Here is a 6,493-nt window from a genome sequence, read left to right on the forward strand (position 1 = left end):
GCTAGCAAGCAGCAAAAAGACAGCAAATGATCCAAAGGCATATCCTTAGCGTACGTTCAGCCGCAACACCCTTCACAACATGAGCAGTATTATACAGGGCTCTCAGCGCATATAAAGCGTATAAGGACTGTACGTTATAAATTAAATGTCGACATCTGAGCGAAGAAGAAAGCAGCACGGAGAAAAGAGACTCAAATGCGTTGGACAGAAAAAAGAGCAAAAAAGAATAATCGAGGTGCAAATTCAGAAAATAAGGAAAGTAATTATCAGCCTGGAACAAGTGCAATTGGAAAAAAAAAATCATGTCCAATCTGGCTCCGAATTAAAAGACAATGAGTAAAATGACAAAGTAGAACTTCATAAAGACGTTTATAAACATTGGCGCTAAACACATGCAGAGCAGGTTATAGACTATGAAACCAGTGAAATTAGAAAGGCTCAAAAAAAAAAAAAACGGCGCTATACACGTGCGGAGAAAGTTAAAGGATATGAAAGTAGGAAAATTAGGAAATATAAAAAAAGATAGTAAAGATCACAGTAGCGCAAACAAACAAACTGCCTCATTTAACTACGCACCAGTCTAACTTTGGTTTTGCACAATAATTACTACACTATTGCACCTTAACACTTAGTTCTACTTTATTCACATAATTTTACTTATTTATGTTCTACTATACTGTTATCTTTCAATCTATGACTTTTTGTTAATCTAACTGATATTCTTCTAACTTTGTACAGTTTTTGATAAGCGGATCAGGATACATTTCACTGCGTGTTGTCCTGTATAACTATGCATGTGACAAATAAAGAATCTTGAGAATTTCAAAAACGGAGTTTACCGCACATACATTTATTGGTTACTTTGTTAGTGTATATATATTTATCTGTCTGCTTATTTAAAAAGCTAAGTTTACCCCAGGAGTCAAAAACGTTCTGTCTAGCCCTTGTACAAAAACTTAGACAAAAGCTGGGGTATCACCTTGGTAACCCCATGTACTTTTGGAACTGTGAGAGGAAAATAGCACGACTTTACAGACAGGAGTCCAATGCAGAACTCTACTTACTTTTTTACTTTGTAAAAAAAAAAATTATTAACTGCTGATGATATAGATTGTTTTGTCTGTGCTGAAATTCCAAACAGAGAAACCTATCCTGACCTCATTAAAAAGATTCAGCATATTGGGACTCGCAAGATTACAAATATTGTTTTTACAGAAGTTCTGAAATAAAAGTGAAACTAATGAAATAGCAACAATTCAAAGAAAAAAAAAATCTTACAAGTGGGTATCCGGAAAACCAAACACGGGGGTTGGCGAGCAAAGAGAGCAGGGGGCAAAGCCCCCTAGTATATATATAAAATCCTAAGCCTAAAAGTGCAACAATTTTGTGCAACGCTTTTATGTGATGTTTGTCACTTTTTTTTTCACGCTTTAAATCTGGCTTATTTTAAAACCTACATGTATATGTTTGGTATCATTCTTTTCAGAATTTATTGAACTTTAATGTGATGTTGTTAGATTTTCAGATTCTTATTCCATTTTTAAATTATAAACTAAAATATCAAGAATGTCATGGTTTATTTTTGATTGAGTAAACTTTCTTTCACAGGAACAAACTATTATCTATTCATAACACCAATGTTTGTATTTAGGTGATTTATTTAGCTGAAGGTTGAGGCGCCAGGGGGGGCCCCCCTAGTTTTGCTATCTTTTGCTTATCATTTTCTTTTGTAATCAATTTCTAATTGAACATCTAGCAAACATTACAAATTAAACCATAAACAGAACAGCAGTGCACATCAGCAGCAGTTACCTCGCCCATTTCATCCTGAGATATTAACTGTCTAACAATAAACCAGAAAGAAGCACCACTGGATTCTAGGTCTATCAAATGATGCTCATAGGAAGTTAGGTGAAGCCTATAAAGACATTTTAATTGAATTTGATGATAACTGGATTTTCTGAATCATTGCTATACATTACAAAAAGTGTTCCAAGACAAGTTTAGTAGGGGAAGGAACAAAGTTTCTAAAGTTAAACTAAGGGAAAATGATTATATGCTGACTTACACAACAGGACAATGAAAGCAGGGACAAGTTTTTAGTAGGTAAAAATGTATGTGAAAGTCTAAAATGAAATAGAGGATAAATGAGCAGGTACATGCCTTCTTTATTTCCACATCTGAAGAAGAAAGACAGTGATGGAATATATGTGGACTGGTTAGCTGAGAGGAGACATCTTTTGCATTTCACGTGGTCTATGTTAGTATTTGCAACATTCCACTCACACAATCACCCACCCATCCATTCATCCATCCATCCATCTGTTTTGATTTTCTGAAAGGCTCCGCACAAAAAGCTGAGTAGGGAAGCCAAGTTTTTCATACTCTCCAACCGGGCCTCAATCATCATATACAGTTATTCACATTTTTCTCAAAGCACCTTAAGACCCTGATATAGAATTTTTTTTATATATACAGAAGAAGCTTGCAGAATCATGCCTTTTCTGTATTTATCCAGGCTTTTGAATGCATCTGGTCCTCTTGCCCTTGTCATGGCAGTATCCCATGTTCCAGTAGGTATTACGGGTTTGTAGACTGGTGTCCCATTCAGGGTTGTTTTTTTCCTTGGCCCTTATGCTCCCATATATGCTCGACTTGTCTCAAAACTGAAACTGGGAAATTGAGTTTAAACAATGAGTGCCTGAGACCATGGATGGTATTCGCTGAATGACCAGCAGAGAGCCCTAGAGTTTATCCTTGCCGTGTACCATTGTTTTATTTACTTTGATTCTTTTAACACACCGCTTTGATCTCAAAGAGGACACTCACCGTGTGTTTTTTAAAGTACTAAAACCATTGCTTCCTTGAGGGAGTACTACCAACCCTATCCATTGAGCCTTCTAGAAACTTCTTTAGCTAAGGTTTCACAATGTCCTGAGCCATTAGGGAAGGAAAGAGATGTTTTAAGCAGTTACTTTTCTTTAGAGTTAATCTACTGTATAAAACTCTGCAAACCTTCTTCTGCATGTCTTCACAAAATGTTGATGAGATCCTTTTAATTTGTTTAAAGGTGGTGTTTGAGATATATGTTGTAAGATGAACGCTGTATAGCGCCTGATCTGACACAGACTGGACACAGGAGGCACGTGTAAAACAAAAAAAACTATTTATTTTCCTTCCCCGTGACCCACAGGCAATACACAGTCCCAAAACATAGCACACAAGTAATGCAAAAGCACTTTCTCTTCCTCCTTGGCACCACCACTCCTTCCAAGCAACCTTGTCCTCCTCCACCTGACTCTGGCCGCTGAGTGGTGGTTGCTGGCTCCTTTTATAGTTCATCCGGAAGTGCTCCAGGTGTTTGATCACCGAGTTCTGGTTGCACTTCCGGGTGTAATGTATACGCCCACATGGGCTCAGGAGTCCCAAACACAGCACCCCCTGACGTTTCCTGCGGGACCCAACAAGGCTGCACCCAACTCCACTGTGGGAAACCGAGGCAGTGCTCCACCCCAGGGGTCGGCCATCTAGTGTCCAGGGGGAGGTATTGCAGTGTCCAGGGCTGCTCCCCCTGAATATAGTGTGCAGGGGCATCCCTATGTGTATATATGTGTGTATATATATAATATATATATATATATATAATAATATAATTTTTTTTTTTCTTTTTTCTCTCTCTCCCTTCCCTTCTCTAGTTTTTCTGCTTTATGTGTGGGTTTTGCCCTGCAATTACAAAATGCATTTTTACTCTGGGTGTAGCATAAGTCAGTCCCATGGTTAATAAATAGCAATTTCAGAGCGGCCAATTAGTGCAGTTAGTCCGTGTTTGGATTGCAGGAAAGAAATCAGAGATGTTGCAAGCAAATACAGACATACCCAGGAGGTCAACATCAAACACAGGATCCCTGACCACCACAATTTACTGCCCTCATTATTATTATTACTAGCATACCATGTTGAGGATCACTGGGCATTATTTATCCAAGATACACGCAACTAGTGGACTTTATTATGCAGAAAAAAAAAATAATAAACGTTCTGTTCATTTCTTAAAATTCTCAATTTCATTTTACTTTTATGTTCTTCTTTCAATGTGTTTTTGATGAACTGAAGTTTATTTGATGTGTGATATTAGGTACATTGCAATCTTTTATTTTACAATAAAATGGGATTTGCAGCCTGAAAAACTAGGTGGCAGCATCTCAGAGCAGAGCTGAATACACAACCACAACACAGCTACTTCTTTCATTACCCTGGGCTTTCCTATGTCTTCAAAGTACAGTTAATGCCCTTCTGGCATATTTCCAAGTTGGTGTCTATTTTTTTATACATTGCAGCCAGACTAGAATTATAAGGTTAAACTCAAGACTCATTCATCATTGCCTGCCAAGAATCCGGGCCCAGCCTTAACAAATTTTAGACTGCACTTCATGGTTTGGGTTAAGATAAAAATACACATGCCAGAGTGTCTTGAATTAAATATAACATATTTAATATTTAGCCTTAGTCTTTTCTCCATTATTTTACTATAATGTGTACATATAATACTCCTTACATCAGCTCTACCTCTCCTAGTAAAGATGAGACTTTTAAACAGCTTAGGTGATAAAGCTAGGCTATGGCAGACACATGAATGTGAAGTGAGGGGCTAAAGCCTAAAAAAGTGTTTGATGTCTTTTCATTCATCAAATGTGTGCCTGCTTTGTTTAAGGTTATAGGGGCCAAAGCATAACCTTAGTAGCAATATGAACACAGCAGGAGTTGATCATAGATGAGGTGCCAGTCAATATTAGGGCACACTTCCACATACTGCAAAAAATTGAGATTTGGAGTTTCCAAGCAGCACTTAAATGAACCCTTTGTGTTTTCCAAAACTTATTTGAATGCATTGCTTGACTGTAAGTGTGTACTTGATCCAGGTCTTCAAAAATCCAAAAGGGCATTGATAGTGTTTCTCTCTCAGAATTTAATTTAACAAAATATGAATGCTGGAGGAACCCAATGAAAATTTAAGAGTAAGCACATTTAAGATGAAAGCCAGGATATTTTTCTACCAAGTGCCATTGGAATGGAAATCAAAGTATCAAGTTGTGTATTTGAAATTGAGATCCAATTGATAGATAGATCCAATGTTTAGCCTTCATCATACTCTGTCAGAATCATTGATGCTATCATAGAACATTCAGTAATATGGAGTGGTTGTATAAGAGTTATTGCCTTTTGCTACATTTAACTATATTTTACTGTTTTAAGAACCATTGGGATTCTACATATACTCAGGCAGTCTAGTAAGTCCTACCAGGTAGGATCCCTTTTTAATCCATAAGTATGGATTCAACAAGGTTCTAAAAGCAATTCTTAGGGATTTTAAGCCATGCTGACTCAATACCATTGCACAGTTTCTGCAGATTTTTGAGCCAAAATTTCATACTGTGAACCTCTAATTCCTTCTCATCCCAAACCTGCTCTGTTGGATTGAGATCTGAGTACTGTGAAGTATGCATTTTAATGACAGTAGATGAGGCTGTAAAGGGATACACATAGTTAGTAATAATGCCTAGATACACGGTGACCTTCCAATGATGCTCACTTGATATTAAGAGGCCTTCCATCCATTATCCAACCCGCTATATCCTAACTACAGGGTCATGGAGGTCTGCTGGAGCCAATCCCAGCCAACAAGGGACGCAAGGCAGGAAACAAACGGGGAGAACATGCAAACTCCACGCTGGGAGGACCCAGGAAGTGAACCTGGGTTTCCTAACTGTGAGGCAGCAGCGCTACCCACTGCGCCACCGTGCCGCCCATTAAGAGGCCTAATATGTGCAAACAAAATATTCCTCACAACCCTACTAAACTGTTTACACTAGCCAGGAAGAATCCTTGGAATCATGTTGTTTGCACTAAATTCTTATTTTACTATGTACATGTCAAGATCGGCTGTGACATTTGTCAGACCATGCTACATTTTTCCTAGCTAGAACCCAATGTGATCATCTGCTGCATCAACGCTTAATCTGCTATGTCAGGCACCAGTAATCATTAAATGATCACGGTCAGTTAGATCACACATCATGTCAACTCTAATATTTGAACAAAGTAAATCTATTGACAATATCTGCACACTGTTGTTAGAGCTGCTGCCCCATAATCAGTCTTTGAATCTAACACAGCGACTGCTAAGTGTACTGTATATGTTTTATATATACACATGCGGAATCATGACGACTCTGTTCTTTTCTTTAATTGTAATTTTGAGTGTTAACTATGCAAACACTTTATTTATCATATTGTGTAGTAGGTTGACAAGTAAGCATGAGCTCTTTAAGAATCAATTATGATGTTAGAGTGGCTCAATGCTTATTTCTGCTACCTCACAACTTCAAGAGACTGGATTCAAATCCCACCCCAGTCATGGTCTGTGTGGAATTTATGCATTCTCCTTATGTTGTCTTAGATGTTCTCCAGTTGCTCATCCGAAGAACATGTATAT

Source organism: Erpetoichthys calabaricus, chromosome 9 (genome assembly GCF_900747795.2).
Source record: "Erpetoichthys calabaricus chromosome 9, fErpCal1.3, whole genome shotgun sequence".
Classification (NCBI taxonomy): Eukaryota; Metazoa; Chordata; class Cladistia; order Polypteriformes; family Polypteridae; genus Erpetoichthys; species Erpetoichthys calabaricus.